We start from the raw sequence: 24,529 nt of genomic DNA, 5'->3' as shown, positions 1-24,529 counted from the left end.
GAGTTAATAAGGCAGTGAAACACAATACTGAAAATAATTGTATTATGAAGGGCAAAGAAATGGGAACGCCAACTGAATCTGCACTACAAAGCATTATTAAAGCATAGTTCTGCCCGATATCATAATTTATCACCTCTTCAATCTCTGCAACTGTTGTGAGGCATAGAGCACAACCCACATTCACCTACCACTGACCCTCTTTCCCCTGGAGCTGCCCCATCATTAGTATGTAATGTAAACCATTAGAACAATCCCATGCTTTTTTATTCTTGGAAAAACAACAGAACTTTCAAAAGACCTTCCTCTAAAAAACAAACAAAAACTCTTCCTCTACAAAACAGGATGGTAATGAAACAGAGACTCTGGAAGGGTATATAAAGGAAAGAATATAAAGTACAAGAAAATGTTAGAGCTCACTGAGAGCTCCTGATAGTTCTCACTCTACTGTATGGGCTGACCTGTCAAGTATGGAGCAAGATAAACAAAGCATGACAGTAAGGCAGAGCATTAAGAAGATACCAGGCTGAAGTGAAAAGATATGAACTTAAAAGAATGTAATTTTTTTTAAAAAAAAGGAATATGCAAGGAAATGAAAAGCCAATTAAAATTCACCAATTAAACCAATTGGTGGTTTAATTGGTGGTAACACCAATTAAAATTCATACAGAAATCAAAAAAGCACAGAACTAAAATTGTGGAAGAAATTACAAGAAAATTTGAGATACTCCTCTGGAGTAGTAGAGGATACTATTCCAATAGTAGAGGATCCTATTTCAAAGGAAAAAGGACAGTAAAAAGAAAATAATGAGGGAAATTAAAAGGAAGTATTTAATAATACTCAAAGCAAAACTGAAGAGACTAGAACAAATGGGAAAAAAGCAACCCATCAAGACATAATATGTAAGTTAACACCTTGAACTGAAAAAGATTTTGAAAAAGTTCACTATTTTTTCAGCAAAATCAATTTTTTAAAAAGCCAAACTTGCACACATTCTAGCAAAATTTTTAAATTACAAAGAACAAAATTAGGCCAACCTTAGATTGTTCTGTAACATTCAGACTGTTCTGTAACATTAAATGTTAAAAAAGAATAAAAAATCTATAGTTTTGAAGAGAAAATTATTTTTCAAGAATCTTACACTGAGTCACGTTGTTTGTTATGTGTTAAAACAACAGATTTTCCATATGTAACATACATATATCCATCTTGTTAAAAACTATCTGAAACATTAAAGTCACTTCAGTGTAGTGTAAATTTGAATAATTCCTGTAAACATAAGTATCAAGTTATTTTTATAATTTTAAGGGTAAACTCAATGCATATATTCCTGGAGAAGATATGAGGCAAAATCAATGCTTATAATAATGTCGAACCTCAAAAATTACAGCCTTAGTATCAGTAAAAAAATAAAAAAAAAGACTTCCTCAAATTCTTTTTGTCCCAATTCCAAGTTGTTGTGGCAAATTGCTTTGGTTTTTCTAGTAAGCAGAAATATTGCCATTAACATTTTTTTTAAAGTGTTTCTTAAAAAGTAGCTGGAGATGAAAAGAACACCTGATGGTCTGTGCTCATTTTCAGGTTCCATATCTTCCGTGAGATATTCATGAAATGGAGAGATAGCCAAGAGTACTGTAAAACATCAAGAAGCCATCTCATAAGAGAAAAGGTCTTAGAAACTGGTATTCTTTAGTATGGAAAGGAGTTAACTGAAGGGAGATGGGTATGAAGGTTGCAGTGTGGAAGAGAAACTTATTCTGTGATGCTGAGGGTATAAACGGAACCAATGAGTAGAAGTTACAGAAAGACAGATGTTTAGTTCAGGAGAAAAAAATGTAATAATCTGAAATTCCCAAAACAATGACCTACAATGCGTAATGAAGCCATATCTCTATCAAAAGCAGTGATCAGAAAAAGCATCATCTCCAGTCAAGCTAATTACATGAAGAATTCTGTGTGTGGCAGGCGTAACCTGGACATGTCCAGGGCCTTTTTCAAATCTGAAGTTCTATTAATGTACCTATCAAAAAGTGCCTTCCCTACTAGAAAACTACCTAGAATTTCTGAATGACCAGAATGTAAACAAAGAAAACATATCCTGAGAACCAATAAGTAGTGGTTCTGATGTTCTATACAGAGCACTGCCCTCCTATTTCTGAGTGTGTTAAGTAACTACCACTTTTCAACCAGGTGAATCTTCAGAAATTCAGCTTTCCAAACCCAGCAGCCTTCATAGTAACTTCGAAGGTATCTTTCCAAAGATACACGGAAAAATTGCCAAGGATTCTTTACCAGTCTGGCTGTAGCAGCCAAACCACTTTCCATCTGCTCCCTCCAGCATCCCTGGCTTTATGCAGTTAATAATCAACTCTCTGACAGGTCACTGCAGAGATGTTTAACCACAGAAGGAAGGGTAACCAACATGGTAGCTGGAAATGAAAAGCGCTGACCTGCTACTTTATGGCAGAGAAAGTACAGAATCAGGAGGGCCAATACCTTACAGAGACCACAAAGCACTTTCAACGTGCAGGAGTTTCTGTATATATTTTCCTCTCTCGTCTCCTTCTGCCTAACTGTACTATACTTCCCTATGTACCAAATTCTGGAATTACTTGCCACTGCTATTGCACTTTGTTCTGCACCTGATCAAGAACTCTCCTCTGAGTGGCTATAGCTAAGGGACCAAAATAGGCCATGACAATCATTCCCCATTCCCTGTATCTGTAACAACAAATGTTCAAATTCCCGTTTCCTCTCTGGAACCCAACTCCATCTCTCAGACTTCCAGCCCACAGACTGGTTTGTAATCACACATTTCAGGTCATTAATTGCTTTTTATCAGGACATATGCCATAGATCACACCACCTCCCTACCTCAGTAATGAGCAAGGCCTCTCTTCCAGGCTAAGAATGGGAAAAAGAGTCTTCATGAGAGGACTCTGGCTCTGCCCAGAGGACACAAACAGCAGCTGACCCTACTTATGTCCAAACACAATTAGAAAAATAATACTTCTTTTTCTGCTAGATAGAGCTCTATATCCATCGTAGAGGACTTCAAAGACACAGGATCTCTTTAACTGCCAATTACCTATAGCTAATCTGGTCTAAGCAGCAAATTGTCCAGTGCTGTTTCACTGTAAATTTAACTGTCCTCCCCTGTTGTTACAGTTTTTGTATCAATCTTCTCACAGGCTTTGGTCTGAGCAAGTGACAGTTGTGTCTGAGTGAGTATAATCTGCTTGTGACCAGACAGGTCACACACATTTGGATGTGAGGGTGATCAGTCTTGGCTAGCTAGCTCTCACCAAAAGCTGTATGGACAAAGAAAAAATAGGCAATGCTCAATTCCAGGAAGGCAGCATGGTGTAGAAAAAAAAAGAAAACTGAGCTTAGAATCAAGAGAAGTGATTTCCAGACTCAAATTTCCAATGATCCTAGCCAGGATGTCAGTCAAGTTGCTTTATTAAATATTAATTTTTTATTATAAAATGGAGGGAGAATTCATCATGGTTCTAAGCATATTATGAGGATCCAAATCTAAAAAATTTGACAATCAAAAAAATAAAATGACCCAAATATTCTCATAATGTTCTAGGGTCTCAACTATAAGAGGACTGTTTCACAGCTGTACAGGGATCTAAAGTATTTTAAATAAAGGAAAAATAAATATTTGAAAATCTTTTACAAATTAAATTATAGGTAGTACTGATATCCATTTGAGTTTTATGAAAGAAAATGGCAATCCTTTCTTCTTTCAACTACTCAGTTGTCCTGGTTTTCCGTTGAGGCTAGGAGTACCTTCAGATGTGGCTCATGGAACTCTACACTGTAGTGACTGACAGAAAGACTCCATTTTGTTTCAAAAATCCCTCAGGGCCAAGGTACCAATCCCAAAGCTCATGTTTTTAACCTCTGGATTAACTCTTTTACAAACTGTTCCAATCTACTAGTTTATTGAGCCAACCACCACCACCCCCCCAACCCCCAACAGGCCTTCAAATCTAAACTGTGTGAGGTTCACAGGGTTTGATGTCCAGGAAACTGTCACTAAATCAGTGGGATAAAACAAAAGTTGCAAGAAGAAAACCAAACTATACCATCTTCCCTGAATTTCAGATGCTACCCTGAAATCACATCATACTCAGTCAACCTTAGGTGAGGCCAGTACAACATGTAAACCTGCAGTGGTGACTCAGCTTATCCAGCTGGAACAGGCATCTCCCTCTCTACCTGCCACACTAGACCTCACTCATGAACTGAACTTCCAACTAGGGCTCTAACGACAATCAACCAACTTTCCTTTGGGTCTCTCCCTTAATTTATTACATTCATTACTGTAACAAAGGAACTGTGTCATATCCTCAAGTACCACGGCTCTTAGCTTATATCTCCAATGGGAATCAAATACAGACAAACAGTGCCAATTTGAGAAGATGGATCCAATTCAGCAGAGCTCCTCTGACCACATGTCACTTAAGGACAGAAGAGCAAAAGCGCAGCATCTCTCAGTCCCTCAGTGTTTATATGCTGCATATCATGAGTAGTTTTATGGTCTTCACAGGCTGCTATTCTCAGACAAAGACTATGAGGCTTGACCTGTTTCATCTCACATCATCAACTGACACTTCCACTAGACAAAGCTATTCAACAGGGCTCAGGTTTAGAGCCTTGGTGTTTGTCAACACTGCTTAGTACCAGCATACATTTCGAACAGGCTAAATAGCATACTAAATATGCAAATAATTCAGTCCCAACCCTGCAGGGATTCACTGGTGGAACTGGTTCACAGAGAAAACCCTTATCAAGGCCTCTGTGTAAGGAGGCCAAGAAGCCGAAGACAAAGATCATCTAGAACAGACGGTAACACTTCACCATCCTCTCTCTCCCAACAGCAGGGCTCTGTAACCCTTCATAATTCAGTTCTCTTCCCCAGAGGTAAACTTTATATACCAAAGAGGTGATGTCAAATTCTCAAGAAAAAAGTGGAGTTAGCTTAGGAATCAGGAGATTTAAGAAACTGGGCCTCCATACAGAACTGTTGTGGCAAAGCTTTTCTATGGCTCAGTCTCCTCACCTCTAGAACAGGGAATAACGTGGGTCAAGTTCACAGGAATGAGGGAAAGGAAAAAACTCAGGCATTTTTCAGGAAACATGAGGAATTACCTTCGTTTTTATATTCTAGACCTCATCTCCCTTCTTAAACCTCTTATCTACTATCCTATAGAACTCTAAAGTGTACACAAAGAAAACTTCTCTATTAAAAGACAGTATCTACACTGTCAGGCTAACCATAAAACTAGTGGGATCCACACACCCACATCCTTTAGGATGTCTAAGCCAGACTGACTTCTCCAGCCTTCTCTCATGGACACAGTCCTCTGCACCCCATTCCCACGTTACTGCCCCATGGCGTTTACCTCAGACATTCCCTGCTCACACCCTACCTCCCAGTGCAACGATTTCATTAACATTTGTTTCTTCCACCTGACTGCATGCACCCTGAGAGCAAGAGGCTGTTTCTCTTTTGTTCATCATTATATCCCAATAACAGGGTTTGGGTCACAGTACTCCCTCAATAAATATTTTGGTCAATAAATGAGTGAATGAACACTACTTTCCTCAATGGGCAGAACCACAACAGTGCCAAGGCTGCCATTTCTTTTCTTCATTCTTACTTGAGCTTGATTTGTCACTAGTTATAAACTGTCTCAATTACCTAACAGGCTTCAAACTTACCAGAAAAGAGAGTGGATTTCTCTTTTTTCTAAGATACATAAAAAGGATACAGATTTATTAAGAGTCTAGGGGGAAAGTTAGAAAACAATCCAGTCCTCACATGTCTTAAAATGCCTAACTGCTCCAGAATCCTCTCAGCCTTCAGCCTCATCCATGTAGAGCTGTTGCCCAAAATAGGGCTAGCCCACAAACCAGGATATAACCAACCCCTGGGAGCCCTCATACTTAAATGTATGATATATTCTATCAGACTTAAACTGTCCAGGTATCACACTTTAAACACCTATGAATCAAAGAGGACAAATGTCAGAAAAATGGCCATTTCTGAGAGGAGTTTACTGACTGGGAAGAAGCATGAGGGAAACTTGTGAGGTGTTAGAAATACTCTATTATCTTGAACTGGATGGTGGTTTTATGGCTACTTATACATGCAAAACTGAGTTATGCACTGAAGATTGGTATACTCAATGCACTTTATCATATGCACATTACCTTTTTTAAAAAAGGTAAAATCATACACCTATGAATAAAGGTACTATACTACTGGATCATGGTCCTGTTCCTAAAAGAGCATTTTATGTGATCACAGTAGACAGGAATTAGGCCAGTAGTCTTCACAGGTTAGGATATTTAGAGGGATGGAGAAGAAAGGAAAGAAGGAAAGAAACTACATTTAAGGATTACCCTGTGCTTCACTATATTATGAGGAGATTTATACATCTGTTGGAGAGTCTGAATGAATTATAATGACAAACTAAAAACACTGAGGTAATTAATGATATTAAACCCTGGGGAAAAAAACATAAGTTGCATAAGAAAACATAGTAGTATACTAAATAGTTCAATAAGAAATATTTACTTACTAATGGATACTGATAAAAGCAAAAATTTGATTTGATAAGGAGAGCACAATAGGATAGCAGATTATTTTTTAGAAATACAGAAGTAAATACAAGAAAAAGACTGAAAATCTTAAAGCAGTTGCCTACTGGGAGTGAGACTTGGTGATAGGAAGGGGTAAATAGTGGATTACTAAAAATGGCATGGCCAATTGGGGTAAGGTGCCTTCATCTAGCTGGGGCTCTTGAGCAGTAACTTGCTCTAGAGAAACAGCACCATGGCATCTGGCTACAAACTGGCTCATCCATCCTCAACAGTAATGTGGCCAGTTTAGGGGCCAAGTGCCTCCAGATGCTGGACTCTGAGGTAGATTATCTGCACCTGGATGTAACAGGCGGGTGGGCATTTTGCTCTCAACATCACCTTTGGTCATCCTGTGGTAGAAAGCCTCCAAAAGCAGCTAGACCAGGACCCTTTCTTTGACATGTACATGAAGGTGTCCAGACAAAAAAACTGGGTAAAACCAATGGCTATAGCAGGAGCCAATTAATATATGTTTCATCTCGAGGCTACTGAGAACCCAGGAGCTTTGATCAAAGACACATAGGAAAACAGAATGAAGGTTGGCATTGCGATCAAACCAGGAACTACAGTTGAGTATCTGGTACCATGGGCTAATCAGATAGATATAGCACTGGTTATGACAGTGGAACCTGGGTTTGGAGGGCAGAAATTCATGAGATATGATGCCAAAGGCAGGAGCTAACATGATCGTGTCTGGCAGTGTCATTATGAGTGAAGACCCCAGATCGGTGATCAACCTATTAAGAAATGTTTGCTCAGAAGCAGATCAGAAACATTCTCCTGATCAATGAAACCACAAGGAGCCCAGTGTTTCTTCTTATGAGATCTCCTTTTTACTGGAAAACAAGAATATTGACTACAAATCATACCACAGTTCAGACAGCGCTGCTTTTCTGGGCAATTACTCATTCCAGTGACTAAAGTTCATTATGCAGAATGTTCCAAGAGGTTAGAAATTGGTCAGTATAACTTCATTTTTAGTGATGGAATTGAAAGATTAGTGTGGTAAAATACCATTTTTACTGGGAGACTTGGTTTTCATAAAGAGTAAAAATATGGCTGTATTAAGGTTATGAACAGAAATATGTCTTAATACCTAAGGAAGGCATGTTGGCTACTATGAAAAAAAATTCTTCTCTGAATTTTTAAAAATAATTTTCTTTGGTTTCTTGGCTGTTTTCGGAAAGCAAAGGAAGTTCTTCTGTTTTTCCTGCTTCGTGTCATTTTTGATTTATGTATGTGATAACTAAGTTTGCATCTGACTGGGAATGGCATACCTACTTTCCTAGCTTCAAAAACATCTATTATCATTTACTTTGAACCTTATATTTGATACATAAAAAAGTGTACTATGAAAAAAAATAGTGGATTACGGATTTTCATTAAAAGCAATATTTGACCTTTAATATAAAGCTCATGGAGGACAAAAACAAAAAAAGTGTACGTATTAATCTGATAATGCAGATTATGCCACTTTAATGGTGGAAAGTGAACAACTAAAGAGCATGTTGATGAGGGTATGAGAGGAGAGTGAAAAAGCTGGCTAGAAACTCAACATTCATAAAACTAAGATCATGGCATCCGGTCTCATCACTTCATGGCAAAATAGAAAGGGAAAAAGTGAAAGTGGTGACAGATTTTATTTTCTTAGGCTCCAAAATCACTCCGAACGGTGACTGCAGCCACGAAATTAAAAGATGCTTGCTCCTTTGAAGAAAGCTATGACAAACCTAGACAGTGTATTAAAAAGCAGAGACATCACCTTGCTGCCAAAGGTCTGTATATTCAAAGCTATGGTTTTTCCAGCAGTCACGTACAAGAAAGTTGGTCCATAAGGAAAGCTGAGAGGTGAAGAATTGATGCTTTTGAATTGTGGTGGTGGTGAGTCCCTTGGACTGAAAGGAGATCAAACCAGTCAATCCTAAAGGAAATCAACCCTGAATATTCATTGGAAGGATTGTTGCTGAAGCTGAAGCTCCAATACTTTGGCCACCTGATGCCAAGAGCCAACGCATTGGAAAAGACCCTGATGCTGGGAAAGATTGAAGGCAAAAGGAGAAGAGGGTGGCAGATGATAAGATGGTTAGACAGCATCACCAACTCAATGGATATGAATTTGAGCAAACTCTGGGAGATAGGAGAGCACAGAGGAGCCTGGTGTGCTGCAGTCCATGGGAGTCGCAAAGAGTCTGCAGTACCAGAGTTGGACACCACTTTAGAGACTGAATGACAACAATTAATCTGATAAATAAAATATTTAAAAATAATATTATAAAAATATATACTTCTCCAAATATTCCTGGATTCCCTTACAAGTTATAAAACATATTAATCCAATAATTTATCAAAAATCTTATGAGAGGCAGGAGTGAAGCAGATATAAAAGGGCAATGTGAGGTACCTTTGTGGTGATGAAACTGTTCTGTATCTTGACTGTGGTGGGAATTCCCTGGTGGCTCAGATGGTAAAGAATCTGCCTGCAATGCAGGAGACCTGGGTTTGATCCCTGGGTTGGAAAGATCCCCTGAAGGAGGCAAGGAAACCCACTCCAGTATTCTTGCCTGGAGAATTCCATGAACAGAGAAGCCTAATGGGCTACAGTCCATGGGGTCACAGAGTTGGACACAACTGAGTGACTAACACAAATACACACACTCATAAGTGGGTACAACTAAAACTAGGGAAATCTGAACAACCTGAGTAGATTGTATCAGTGTCAATATCTGGGTATGATATTGTTCTATATTTGCATGACATTACCACCAGGGGAAACTGGTAAAGGATACAAAGGATCCCTCTGTATTATCCTTACAAATGCATGAGACTCCTACAATTAGCTTAAAAGTTTTAATTAAAAACACACACACACAGACACAAAACCCTTCTAGACCCTATTTCTAATTTCTACTACTTCTACTGTTAACAAATTTTATTTATTTACTATTGATAAGAGCAACCCAGTAATTAAGCTAAATTTATTTCTAATTTGAAAAGGTGCTCTCTATCCAATACAGATCCTAAGAACTGGTGAACAAGTTCTTCTCATCGCTTGATGGAGTCTGATAATATTACCTCTGTCTTTAAAAACTGGATTTTTTAAAAAAATCATTTTACATGTTTTCATTAAACCCTTCACTTCATTTGGTCTCCAGTTCTGATACATATTTCTTAGGGATGAAAAGAAGGGGCAATATTACAAACACGGACAAAACTTGGTTTTGTACAGGGGGATGTTTATTTTTATCTTTCTTTAGTTCTCTTCCTAATGATGCCTAGCTTTCCCTGGCAGCACACTGAACTAATTTTTCAAGGAATAGCTTACCAAGATTTCCAGTCTCCTCTAGGGGCTGAAAATCTCATGCTAGCAAAGTGGTTTGGACTTACTGCCTCCTTTTAATGTAATACTATCCACACTGAAGCTCATCTTTGAGTTTTCATCCCTCCCACACAGCCAAGATACTTTGGAAGTATAATCTTAAACAATTGGGAACCTAAGTACTTGAAAGAGCTTAGTGTCATGAGAAAACCTGAATATGTCACTTTTGTAAAACATTTATTAAACTGTCAAATAAAATAAGTGTCACTGCTTAAACCCTTCCACCTAGAAGAACTTATCATTGAGATAATTTCTGGAGGTAATGTCATGAGAAACCAGCACAATGCAATGGAAAAAAAAAAACAAATGAGGTGGCAGGAAAAGCTCAATTCTAGTCTTACTCTCCCTGAAGATGTTTAAGAATCTTGGGCAAGTCACTGCACTTATCTGAGCCTCTGTTATTTCACCTATAAAAAGCTGAGATAATTAATATACCATACAGTGTAATACTCTCAGGAGAAACCAGAATAGCACCCTGACATCAAACTCATTAATATTCTTACAATAAAATGAATATTTACTTGAAACAGAACAAACCACAATGAAAATAGCCATAAATAGCCTCATTAGCTGAAGTCAGGTTTGTGCCTACCTTAAAAAAAAAAAAAAAAAACCAGTTTTCAGAATTTGGGGGTTTCAGAACTACAAAGAAGGAACTATAGGTCTAGATGGATGTGATTACTGTCAAAAAGTCAGTTTATTTACTAATACAAAACAAAACATTTTCTCCCATTCCAAGGCTAAAGTTTTTAAACAGCTTTGGCCTGACTTTAATAAAACTAAATGATGTCTACTGGTAACCACTCTGCCCACACACAACTGTCAATGATTTGTCATATGTGACTTCTCTTTATGTAAATTAACCCATTGCCTTGGCCCCAGTAAGTTATATTAATGATACCAAGTCATCTCAATCTTTAATTTACATTTGATCAACTTTCTAATATAGATTTTATTCCCGCTACCTCCAAACCCTTCTTATGGTGAAATCTACTCCAGTCCCTTCATGTAATGATCATGCTACTTAATTTGAAGTGATGTGCTTTCACTGGGAGTTACAGTTTATCCTTGGATTTTTTTCCTCAATTCTAGGGTAGATAGATTTAGAGATCTGATCGAGAAAAGTTAGACAGCTAGGGGAAAAAAAAGTGTTGGAACGACTAACTAAATATTACCACTTCTGGAATAACTTTTGGGACTTCTATACATTTTTCTGTACTTTATATGCATTAAAAGAGATTAATTCATGTCCCAATTTCTTATTTTTTAAAGTTAAGCTTATCATCATTTGACCAGAAGCTTTAAACTGCTTGGAAAGAGGGAAAAACAGAAGTGAAAATTCTCCAACCTCTTCATCCCTGAATGGATCTTTCACACAATGATCGAGTAGTCTTACCAATTTTCTAGCGGTCTTCTTAAAAAAGCTCTTAACAAAAACTCTTACCATCAGTTTAGCAAAGAACTTAACTAATTCAACATCTTTTTCTTCTTTCACCTAAAATTTCTAGGCAGCACGCATGACTAACCATCATCACTTTGTGGGTTTCTTTGGTCTTGACTGAAAATGTTTTTAAGTTTTTTTTAAAGATGCTTTTCTCCTCTCGACAGCCTCTGAGACTATGCCAAATGACCATCTGTTTTGTATGGTGCTTTTGATCCCTTGCTTTCTAATAAAATGGTTTTTAAGTCTTTAAACTTTCAGTGGGTTATCTGCTATTTGAAATCTTTCCACTTGTCCTACTGTACACACTTTATCGCAGCTCAATTTCTTAAAAATGAACCCCCCACCTAATAGATTTTATTCTTCCTCTCCCTGAAGAATGCTGAGCTTAATCAAGATATGATTTCTCTTAAACAGTGTTGACCTACAGAAACCTTTCTCAATTCTTGTTTGTTCCTCAAAGCAAAAATCCTGGTTATTTCTTTGCACTATAGGATCTAAAACTGCCAACTGTGCAGAGAAGTTTATTTTACTCAAAACCATACTTTAAATTTGCTCTTAATAAAGTAGTTAACCAATCTATGAAGAGTAAATAAACCCCGTATTATTATTATCTGGCCTAATTTTGTAGCTTCTCCTTTAACAGTTGCAACTCAGTCACATTATTTTGATTAGGACTGTGACATTTTAAGGATTTCGATCCTTATAAAAATGTAATCGCTTGTTGCCTGTGTCATCCCTATGAAGGGCACAGCCTAACAGCACCACACTTCAACAATTTGTTTCTTTCCATCAAGTATCTGAGATGTGAATTAATTCACTGTTTATCATTATTTTGCCTACCAAGAAAGAAGGAAAAAAATTATATAAGGATGACAGAAATGGCACTCGTCATGTTTATGTAACACTTTTAAATAAATCTAATGCTTCTGATCACAAATTCAGGTAAAATACATTACAGACTTGTTGTTGGAAGAAAATGTCACTTCACTGTTATATTACCCACCTCAATGTGATCTTGTTAAAACTGAATTTCTTTCTTTTAGAAAGGCTCCATAAGGAAAAGAATATTACCAGACACTGTCCTGCATTTCCCTCTCTGTCAGATGGTGTTACTGAACTCATCTGAAATCCACACTGCCAGATTTTTAGCTTTATTAGGACTATAAGGGCCTGCTAATACAAACCCCAGAAACAATACTACTGAAAAAAAACCAACTATCACTAGCAAACTAAACTATGTTAAAAGCATTTCTACTAATAAAGCAAAACTACCTGGTCAGTTAAACTGAGACCTTTTTAACCACTACAGAAAATTAATGACATAACGAATTAACAGCCACCGGCTTTAAAATTCACAATATCAGTCATACTTTACTGTACCACTTGAGCGTATGTGGTGAGAATTTATGACGTCAAGTCTGACATGTAGCAAATCCTGACAAAGAAAAGCAATGTGATATTTGCCTAGGACCCTCTCTGCCTAAAACAGATTTTTCTTAAGCATCAATCCCAAGTTCATTAAGAACCTTTCTTCTAAAATTTTATATCAAAAATAGCACATAGTATAGTATAGAATGGCAAATAGGCCTCCTTGTATATTGCAACCACACAAGTTGATGATATAAATAACTAGAAATAGAGTATACAGGTACCCGGCACCTTTCAGCTACCTCAAATGGCATACAGTATAACAAACAGGCTGAGAGCTTGATGTCCACAAGGAGCATTCTATACAACCCAAGGACAGAAGTAAGACATTACATCTCTACATATTAGGTAGGAATTTTAGCTTCCAGTCAATTACCAAACAGCAGTCGGCCTAAGGGATTTTTGTTGCCTATCAGCTTCATGTAAAGAAAAAAGGGAAGAGGTAACAGGAAAAATAATGAAATACTAGAAGGGTTAGGAAAAAGCAAGCAAGGGAACTATAAGAAAATTTACAAAACACAAGTCAAACGAGAGCAGCTAGACATCACAAGACATCTTCACCCTCAGGCTGATGAATTAGGTACTGAGACTTCCAGAACAAAGCCAGCTATGCATTGAGAGGAAATCAAAATAACACAAACCTCAAAATTAAAATTTTAGGCTGGAAGCTAAGTGTATAGTCCCTGAAAGCTTATTTTTAATGAGCTACCCCAACCCCCAGAGTTGCTGAGACCTCACTAGAAAGAGGGACTATCATGATATTGGGCTTTTCCTTTTGAGGAAGGAGAAAATTCAGAGGCCTAACTCACCTATTACTCAAGGCACCCAAGGCTCAAATACCACTCCTCAGGGAAACTGGCTATAAGGCCTTCTGTTCTACCCCTGCTGTCTTCCAGACATAACTGCAATTTTCACCATGATTAACTTCCAGGAATGCCAGCCAGAGGAGCAGCCAGGAAAAAAGAACATATTTCCCCCTCACTGTCGGCTAGACCCTTTGGAACAACTACAGACAGTGCCTCTTTCTCTCCTCTGGGCAGAAGAACATTCAGCAACCCCAGGGAAGTGCCTAACAACCCAGTAACACACTTGCACCGTATTTCTCAAAGATGCCAACTCTGATCATCTTATTTAAACCTGCAAGCTTCCTATTTCCTTCATCTATCCCTCCTCTACACTACTAATCCTCCTTACTCTGTTCTATTTTTTCCCCTCATCAATTATCACCCTCTTTATACTACATAATTATTAATTATGCTTATTTCTATTTCCTTTTGTTAAAAGATCCATGGGGCTGGCATTTTTTGTCTATTTTGCTCACTGATAGATCCTAAGCAGCTTGGACAGGACCTCACATATAGCAGGACTCCAGTAAGTATGTATGGAGTGAAAGAAGTAAATAAGAAAAACTAAAAAGACCTCTTGGAGGCCAACAATATCCAGAAGGCCCAACAATGCCTGTGCTCCTCTAACAGAATCAGCCTGGTTCCCGTGCCTGACCTACCGCACTTCTGTCTGTCGCGTACTACCTCTCCTCATCCCAGTTCCTCCATCAGCTAGGATACACGGAACCACAGCAGTACTGCAGACAACTACGGGCGACACGTGAGTGTCCTTGATCTGAAGGATTCCTGAAGGCTTTCGTAGTCTGCACCTTGTTCCCAGGTTATTCAGTTTGGGACAAAATGTGTTAGATGCAAGTTGTCTTAACACAGAGAAAGTTCTGGGGAAAAAAAATCTCAAGAAGTTTCCATTTTCAAAAAAACAAATTCCAATTCAATTCAGCAAGCATTAACATAATAAAGTTATATTCAAAGCACTGGGCTGAAAGTCATGGGAAACAGGAGACTGAGGTCTCTTATGGAGTTTAGAATGAAGGAGGAAAAAACATATTCACATCTAATTATAATCAAAGACAGGGTATGACACAGTGCTATAACAGAGTTTGTAGCAAAGAGTTAAAGAGATAGGAATACAAAATCAATTCTGGAGACACAGGCAGATGGGAAGAAGAAAGTTAAAGTCTTCAGGAAGGAGAGGAAATTTTTTGGTAGGTTGAAGGAAGAGTCAAATTTGAAGTTGAATGCCTTAGAGTAAGGGAGGGCATTCCAACAAAAAAAGAAAAGAAAAAAACTAAGGTGTTGAGACTGAAAAATGCAAGGTAAGCAGAAGGAATGGCTGTAAAAAGAGTGAGAAATAAATGAAATGAGACTGAAGAAGGCCAGGGTTGGTCAGGTTATAGAGGATATCAAGTGCTGGCCTATACAGGCAACAAGGAGTGATTAAAGGTTTTCAGCAAAGAAGTAAAATGATCAGAACTACATTTTGAAAAGTCCACACTAGAATTCCTTGCTACATACTCTTCTAGAAACAAATTCTTTCCTTTCAGAGCACTAGAGCTCATAATCATACATTCATTCATTGACTGCTGGTTTCCCCAACTAGACGTGTAAGTCCTGAATGGACAGAGACCACATCTGGTCTGGCACACAGTGTTCGATAAACACAGGCGCACCTTGGAGACATTAGGGATGCAGTTCCAGACCACAACAAGAAAGCAAATATCATAGTAAACCAAGTCACACAAATTTTTTGCTTTCCAGTGCATATATAAGTTATGTTTATAATATACTGTAGTCTATTAAGTATGCAATAGCATTATGTCTGAAAAACAAGGTACATATCTTAATTTTAAAATGCTAACCATCAGCTGAGCCTTCAGCAAGTCACAGGAGTAACGTCAAAGATCACTATCATAGATCACCATAACAAATATAATAATGGTGGAAAGTATGAAATGCTGTAAGAACTAGAGAAATACTGTGACACAGAGACATGAAGTGAACACATGTTGGAAAAACAGTGCCAACAGACATGCTTGCCACAGGCTTGCCACCAACCTTTAATTTGTAGAAAATGCAGTATCTGTGAAGCACAGTAAGAAAGGGATGTCTGTATAAACCAAATAAAAACTATAATAATAATGCAGCAGTATATGACATGTAATACAGAAAGAAGCTTTAACCACGAGGTTACTACAATAATACACAATATGGAGGCATAAACTAGGTCAGGTGAAAAGGCAACGCCAAATGAAAAGATATCTAGAATGATTCAAGTTTAGTGAATGAGGTGATGAGATGAGGTGGTAAGGAAGAAAAAAGAACGAAAACACAATCCCAAAGTTTTGTGTCATGGCAACTGGAAGAACTGTAATGCTTAGCAGAGAAAAGGGGAAGCAAGTTCCAGAAATGATGGACTGGAGGTACATTTGAAAGCAAATACCAAGTAGGAAAAAAATTCCCCTTTTCCTCTATCCCATTCAGATTCATAGACTTGGTGAGGCTCACAATTTCAATGTCTCTTCCAATTTCTCTAGCTCCATTGCTAATACCATTCTTGCTGAGCTTCACGTGAAACCTCAGAATTTGTAACTGCAGTTTACAAGGTACATTCCTGAATTCACTACTGCTCACATGAATGTTCATCTCAACCAAACCCAAAGAGCTCACCTAGGAATATTACCAGGAACATTCTGGTAACATACCAAAAACCCACTGGCTTTACTGTGTACATAGAATAGGTAAGACAATGCTGCCTTACTCTATACTGAACCACAGCCTAAGAAACTACAGGTATTAACATGCAATGTGGTGTCAGCATACAACGCAATGGCCTAACTGCCAGATTTGGATTTCAATCACGGTGTAGTACGATTTCCAAAGGTTGCACAGCACCTATTCTGGCCACTGTCCAATTCAAAACCCAGACACTTGGGGAAAAAAAAATCTATCTACAAAAGACACTTATATTTCTAATACAAATCTTTCAAAACTCTCATTCAAGTAGAACACTTCCCAAAATAACTTTTAGATTACCTGAGAATTAGTAATGCTCTACAGATGGCTGGGAATAAAGCAGAACACTCTCAGGACTTTCTATGAGTCCAAAATAAACAATAGTTCCGCCCACCACATTTTTCTATTATGGACTGATGGATGTTTTAAGTATAAATTTAAGAACAGTGAATGCTTCTTCCAATGTTCAAAGGTAGATTAAACATGTAATTTTGTTATGTTAACATACACTCTCTCAAAATAAAGAAAGAAAAGACCATCACTCTCTTAACATTCAACAAAAAGCTGCTATTGGAAGTTCCAAATCCAAAAATTAACTGGGAAATGCTGATTAAAATTCTAACTTGGGGGCTTAACAACTAGGTTATACACTTTTATTCCTTTGCTGCTGCTGCTGCTAAGTCACTTCAATCCTGTCTGACTCTGTGTGACCCCATAGATGGCAGCCCACCAGGCTCCCCCGTCCCTGGGATTTTCCAGGAAAGAACACTGGTGTGGGTTGCCATTTCCTTCTCCAGTGCATGAAAGTGAAAAGTGAAAGTGAAGTTGCTTAGTCGAGTCCCACTCTTAGCGACATCCATGACCCAATCTTAAGCCTACCAGGCTCCTCCATCCATGGGATTTTCCAGGCAAGAGTACTGGAGTAGGGTGCCACTGCCTTCTCCGATTCCTTTAAACTACTTGAAAGCAAAGACTTCCTAACATCACAGTTAACCCTTGAACACTACGAGTCTGAACTGTGATGTTAGGTCCATGTCTATCTGGATTTTTTTTTTTTTTTTTTCAATAAATACACACTGCAGTACTGCACAATCAGAAGCTGGTTAGAACCTTGGATACTGGAAGGCCAACTACAAAGTTATATGAGGATATTTTTATTTCACTGGGGGGGGGGTACCCCAACCCCTGTGTTGTTCAAGGATCAACTGTACTACCAATTTCAAAGTTCCTAAAGTCACCCATCAGCTTCAAATTGCTCAATCCCTTTTAGGGGGTATTTCAGAGATTCCCCCTTGTTGGTCAAACTGCCAATTTTGCATTCGAGCATTAAAAATAACAATTTTATTTTCTAAACAAAACAGTGGGCAACTTTTATGCAATGCCAAGAAGTTAATTCAAAGCAGGTTTCCCACTAACTGGACAGAAACAGAAAAATGCCCAATCCTACCTCCAATATCAGTTCCATTTGGCTAAAGATTTCAGATATAAGAGATTTAAGGATCTTAAATCCCTGGCTGAATACACAAAATTACTTCTTATTGATATCAGGTAAATCCTTCTAGGTTTGATTTCCTTTTCCCAAGCTGAGGTTCTTTTTCTACAGCTTTCTGATCCCAACTGCTATAGCTGGAGCAAGCTAGAAAAAGATATATTTGAAAAATTGATGAACCTGCAGAATGAGGATACAAGACTCTCCAAAAGAAGACAGCTTAGTGGAAAAAAAAACCCAATATACACATATCAAAGAGAAGTAAGAATCAAGCCCCTGAAACTAAGATTGCACTTATTTGCCCTTCTAAATACTGACACGATTTAAAAAAAAAGCTTATGTTAATCATTTTTGTCCCATTCTTTCATCACAATCTTGATATCATAAAATTCAACACTACATGTAACCTTTAGAGATGATCATGTCTAATATGCTCCTTTTACAGATAAGGAAAAGAAAAACATAGGAGTGACTAGCACAAGGTTACATAGCTTGTTAGAGGCAATACAGTGATCAAAATCTGGGATTTATGGCGCACAATTCCATGCTTTTTCCTCTATGCTTTAAAAAGCCATATTAGCAAACATTTTACACTATTAAATCAGAAAATAAGTAACTGTAACTAAGCCACACAAAAATAAAATTTATCCATATAAAGAGAACAAAGGGTTAGACCAGGAAGTACCCCAAATCAAACAGAAAGAAGCAGCATTTGTTCATATAGTACATGCTTTCCTGAGGGCACAACCTGGCACATATTTTCTGAGCCATTTTATTAATTATCACCTGCGGGTATTTGTGTCCTGTGCTTTCATCAAATGAAACTCCTTAAGAGGATGCCACAGTGACTCTGGTAGCAAAGGTTTGAGAAGTGGTAACTTCTGGCACAGATAACTGATGGTACAAAAGGAACCCACATACACACAAGTGGCGCCAGCAATCAAGAAGAGAAGACCGAGTTGAAGAGGGTGGATATTCTGCTGGGAGCAAGTAATCCTGAAAATGAGATAAGAATAAAAATCCAAGAGCAAAGCTGGCCTGATACTAATGACCAGAGAGCACAATAAAAAGAAAGCAGTTTCAGAGTTTGCCTGGCATCAGACAGTTCTCACCTGCAAAAGAAAGAAGGAAAAGATTCTTACAGAGACAAAAGAAAGATCACAGGTTTGCTCCTGCGTGATGGATTAGATATGACCTAATAGGTATTTGCCATCTCTTATTTCTGGGACTCTGATCCAAGAACAAACAGCAAGAGAACCATGAAAAATCAGCCCTGTTGGATCTGGAGTTCTGCCTTGACAAGATATAAAGCTCATTCATAGATCTGACTGTGCTCATGAGACTGCAGTTCAACTCCTGCTGCTAGAGCAAGAGGAGGGGGAAGGAAGACAGAAAGGGGTGAGTGGGAAGGAGGTGGAAGATCTGCGTTGTGACTATAATAGCTACAGTAATTAGAGTGTTTCCAAGCTGCTGGAGAACTCTTCAGAGCAGAGAATGTGGAGGGGCCATGGGGGAGGGGGGAAAACAGGAGGAAGCAAACTACTGAGAATGCTAGGAAAATACATGGTGCTTTGTGAACAGTTTAAAACAAACAAACACCTGTGATGGCTTCATCCAGGGATACAGAGAAGTTTATATTCTTTCCCAGAAGTGAAATTATACAAAGAACGGCTAGGCTGCTACTCATAGCTAGGTTACGAACTAGGTGTAAACAGATTCTTGCAAATGTCCCTGTCTTTGCAGTGGTCCACCGTTTGCCTCCCTTTTCCCTGAATCAATCAAAAAAATCAATCTATCCATCCATCTATAATATCCAAATCTGTCTCAATCCTTCTAACAGATCTAAGCCTTCACTTCACTTGGAAAAGTGACTTCTGAACTCCAAAACAGTTACTATATCTTCTTTCCTGTCAATCAACTGTTAATTAATACCTTGTGAATTCAATTAGGTTGCGCATGTGTATATGTGCGCATGCGTGTTTTTCAAGCACACAGTTTGTCAGCCTAATACAGAAAATGACTGGAGGACACCAGAGAAGTCACAAAATAAACATCAAGATGCTTGTTTATGAATTTTAGGCTCTACAGCACTGCCACTTATAGTGGCATGAACATGTGAAAGAAAAATGAAATCACATTAACAGAAGATGATGATAACCTGGGAGGAAAATCTGGGAATTTGCAGAAAACCTCAAAATAGAAAGTCCTCCTCCAAGTTATAGGAAATGCTACACTTGTTTTTAAGATAAATATTTACTTGAGCTACTTCCTTGACATGATTTAGTCTTCTGGTGATGACTTGATCCTAACAGTGATGTTAAACTCAAAGCCAGGAAAAAAGAGTTATAAAGGTGTTGGGAGAAACTAAAAATGGCAAACTTCATGTGGAGAATTACATTCATAAAATAAAAACACATGTGGAAGTCTTAAGTAAGCCATGTCAGGTAGACTTAACACAAAAAGTCAATTACATCCTCTGCACAAAACCTGCTGGGTATCATCCCAGTGGGCTAAATCTTTTTCACCACACTAAAAGTAAAGAATTTTCTCCTTCCCTATCCCCCTAATAAACAAGTGCTAGAAACACTGAATTACCATTATTTCCTTCCCATTCACAGGGCATAAAGCCAGAACTCACAGAAATACAATAGGGCCCTTTAGGACCACATCTAAGGCATGCTACTCAGTAATCTAAAAGAAATACAGAGAAGGAAGAATCTCTTCCCTTTATTTCATTATCGCCTCACTAACGCACCAGCATCAGACATTAAGAAATGTGAAACAAAGAAGAATTTCACACATATGAACTGAACCTAAACCACGGAAGACCAAGTATTTTCTTGTCACTGTGGCATGTGATTCTTTAACCACCTGCTCAATAATCCCTCTTCAGCTGCACAGCTGCTGCCAATTCCACATGCCCAGCCAGGCAGGTGCTTTGGTGAATTACCTGTTCCCTAGTGAAAAGAGCCCTTCACTGACTCTTAGTGGGCCCAGAACATGCCAATCAGCATTGCCTGTCTTCATTTTCTCTGTCACAGCCAACTTTTATGAGATATCACAAAGGTATATTTAGTCACTATGTGATTTTGTATTTTGCAAGTTTTTTTTTAAGGAAACTGATTTTTAAAAATCAGGCAGAAGTGAGAATTCAGCTGCTTAAAAGAAAATTTGCCACAAAACATAAGGCTGCCTCATTTCAGAGTGGCCCCATCTGTCTGGCAGTATTCCCATTCACGACCAGTTTCCACAAGGGAAATAACAATTGCTTAGGTACCTATGATCAGGAGAAAGTGGCACTAGAAGGTTCTATTGTACCTGGCAGTAATAAGAGAGAAAGCAGAGAACTTCTGGAGACCACACATCATTCCTGTACTTGTTAAGTCTCCACGGCTGAGCCCAGGCAGTGGTATTCTGAGTCAAATAAGTAAGGAGTGGCACTTCCACTTGACAGAGCAATCAGTAAACCCCTCAACAAATTATCCTGTTCCAGTCATTTAGCTGCTATATGCTAATTGCAACATAATTACTACCAGAAGCCAAAATTATGCTTCCATATCCTCACACAAAATAAGCACTAATCTGTCCAGCTATCTAGACCTCTCACAAGGAAACATTTTCTAACAAGAAGCTGGGGGAGCCGGTGGAAATCCAAAGTGTTCTCTGAAAGATGGTCACAATCAGAAGACTTGTAAGTTTCCTTGTGGCAAGGGCCCAATTCTGAAACCACTAAGTCTAATCAGGGCAAATTTAATCTGAGGCTTCTGCCTTCACTGTCACCTGACAGGATTCAGAAATGAAAGTCAACAGCCCAAGAGCAAAAAGTTTTGGACTCAGTTTAGGTGACTTCACTCAGGGACCTAGGACACACAGTTGGAAACAGTCTAAAGACAGTCACCACCTCTAGCAAGGCCTTAAGACACTTCTGTCACCAAGAAATAGAAAGGTCAGAACAACCTGTTCCCTCCTAACAAAGCCTAACACCTCAGCGGCAAGCCGTCATTTTCAAGAAACTCGTTGAAATAAAGAGAAAAGGGAGGCAACGTCGTCAGACTGAGGGCCTTGGAAAGACCCTTACCACAACCAAAGGCTCAGGTTCCTCTTCAATGACACCCTATAGGAAATGGCTAGCTATTGTGTACCACGTATGTTGTGTACAACTGTCCTCTCACAATGACAACTGATTTCTAATCTCTTTTCAAAGAAAAGTTTTCTTTAAAGTCCTAAAGGGAAGCCTCATTTCTAGTCCCTAATAATTGTTTACCCAACTAACAGTACCGAAGTACCCAACTAGTAGTACTATTCGGGCATTTCTATGAGGTAAATACAAGGATAGGGTTTCTTCTAGCTTGTTCTCATCCTTCTCTCATTAATAATAACTCCCAAGATCTCAAATTTTTTTGTTACTCTGGCAAATTTCTCCCTAACACAGACACATATATGGATTTTCTGCACAATGAGCAAGTCACATCCTTTCATCAGAATTAAAGATAAAAAGGAAAGTTATTTTGGTTCCCCCAGCTCTTATCCAGATAGGCAAATTCTGTGGGGTTTTTTGTTGTGCAATTATTCTGACCAGGAAGTCCCCATTAAAAAGGTACTTGATCCGTGACTCCCTATCTTAACCCTGCACAGGTTTTTAGTGGTATTCCTAAACAAATAAACAAACATCTTTGTAGGAGTGTCCCATCTCTATAAAAAGGATTAAATTGGCTGGCTTGAACTAGCTTAGAGTCTTTTTCCTTAGAAGTCTGACACAAATCTCAGGATTGAGTCTTCCAGCCACTATTTCTCCTCAACTTAGTACAGCCTAGCCAAAGAGGCAGGCACAACATGGCTGGCATTCCCTATTCTTCTGAAAAATGTGTGCCAATGAGCTCTGCATTGTTCCTCACTCAAAAAGAAGAGCCTTTCTGTCTGGCCTCCTCCAATGGCAAGCCCCAGTCTGGAAAAGGAAGAAAATGGCACTGAGGAGCCTGGGAGATGGAGCCTATCCAAAGCTCTCAGACAAGACTTGAACCTATGACCTTCACTGTGTACACAATAGGCGGGTGAGAGGGACCTGTTTATCTCTGCAGCAGCAGTTCTCAGCCCTGGGGTAGCTCTCCCGATAAAATGACACGACTATTGTGTGTGGCAGCAAAACAGTCATCTCCTCACAACAGCCTAAACCAGCACTCCCTCCCCCAAGACAAAGCAGCAGGGGTGAAATTAACTCAAGGCTGCAGAGCAAAGCCTCATAGAGAAAAGAGAGGCCTGTGGGGGGACTGGGGACCCTTCTCAACCCCTGGGGCTCTGGACACATGGCTGGAAACAGACAGGCTTTCTCCCCCATCTTTCCCACTCTCATTTAGGTAGGAAGCTGTTTCTTAGAGAATTTAATCATCTGTGATTTGTTCAGAAATATTCCCCCTGAAGGGCTCTGATCTCTCCACCCTGTGTGAGCCTAATTCCTAGAAGCTGAAATGACTGTTTGCTGCTGCCTGTTTCACAAACACACATTAATTGGTCAGATGTGTCTCCTCCTCCTCAACCCCAGAGGGAGGAAGGAGAATCTGAGCAAAGCACAGAGATGATCCAACCGTAATTACACATAAAGGGAAAAGAGGGCAGCACGGGTTTTCCAAACAGGACAGGGTCACAAACCCTCCCGGGGGCACTAGGACAGCAGTTAAGGCCAGGCCCAGGAATCCCTCCATCTTGAAGAAAAGGACAGGAGTAAATGTGACCTGAAGCCTGGAAGGAGCACACACCCACAGCCTACTTACTGCACACTCCCAGCCACCTTGCCCCCCCACCCCCCGGGCCACGCACACGTCCTGCTCCCAGCCCTTCGCCCTGAACCCCCCTAACTCCCTCACTAGCTCCAGTCGCCCCGGGCCCCCTCAAGATACCCAGACTCGCCTCGGAAACTCTCTGGCCTGTCCCCACAACCTGGCCAGACCCTAATCCCCTCTCGAGCACCCCTATGCTCTGCCTGAACCAGCCCTGGCCACGCTTTGAACTTCACCCTGCGCCCCTCGACGCCCCCTCCCCCAACAAGGCAACGACCCCCCCCCCCACCCCCCCGCCCTACACACCTTCTCCTCGCTCCTCCCCGGCCCCCAACCCCCACTTCCTCCGTCAGGCGCCGCTATCCCCGGCCCCCTGAGCGCCGCCGCCTCTCTCCTCCCCCAGCCCCGGCTCCACACAAAGCTCCGGACTCACCGCGCGGCCGGTCCCGGGAGCCGCCACCTCCGCCCGCCTGGGCCCCGGGCCGTAGAGCCGCTGCTGCTACGGGGCCCAGGCCGCCATCCGTTCCCGCGGCCCCTCCCCCCCTCCCCACCCCGCCTCGGCTCCGGCTCTCCGCCCCCTCCTCGCGCCGCTCCGCCCCGCCCGCCGGTGCCGCTGTGTCCGGGGCCGCGGGTCCCTCAGCCGCCGCCACCGCCGCCGCCGCCGCCGCCGCCGCCGCGATCCGGGACAACCAGGGCCGCCCAGAAGACCCGGACACTGGACTACCGGGCCCTCGGATCCGGATCCTTGTGCCGTCTGGAGCTGTAGAGCGCAGAGGAAACCC

General features: G+C 39.9%; 1 protein-coding gene and 1 pseudogene across 5 annotated transcripts in view; one reads left to right on the top strand and one right to left on the bottom strand.

Annotated features, from left to right (window-relative positions):
• ZNF609 (zinc finger protein 609) overlaps positions 1-24,325 on the bottom strand; it is a 201,668-nt gene extending 177,343 nt beyond the window's left edge. For 4 of the 5 annotated variants that reach the window (XM_025296497.2, XM_025296498.2, XM_025296499.2 and 1 more), the window contains exon 1: positions 24,181-24,325. The gene's annotated coding sequence lies outside the window, so the exon portion shown is untranslated. The remainder of the gene's footprint in view (positions 1-24,180) is intronic. The other variant, XM_025296501.2, reaches the window with a different exon arrangement.
• On the top strand, positions 1,869-7,449 carry LOC102410431 (annotated as a pseudogene).
• Positions 24,326-24,529: the final 204 nt, after the last annotated feature.

The sequence above is a fragment of the Bubalus bubalis genome, chromosome 11 (assembly GCF_019923935.1).
Source record: "Bubalus bubalis isolate 160015118507 breed Murrah chromosome 11, NDDB_SH_1, whole genome shotgun sequence".
Taxonomy (NCBI): domain Eukaryota; kingdom Metazoa; phylum Chordata; class Mammalia; order Artiodactyla; family Bovidae; genus Bubalus; species Bubalus bubalis.
The sequence above is the reverse complement of the archived record's forward strand: the minus strand, read 5'-3'. Positions and strand labels throughout refer to the sequence as shown.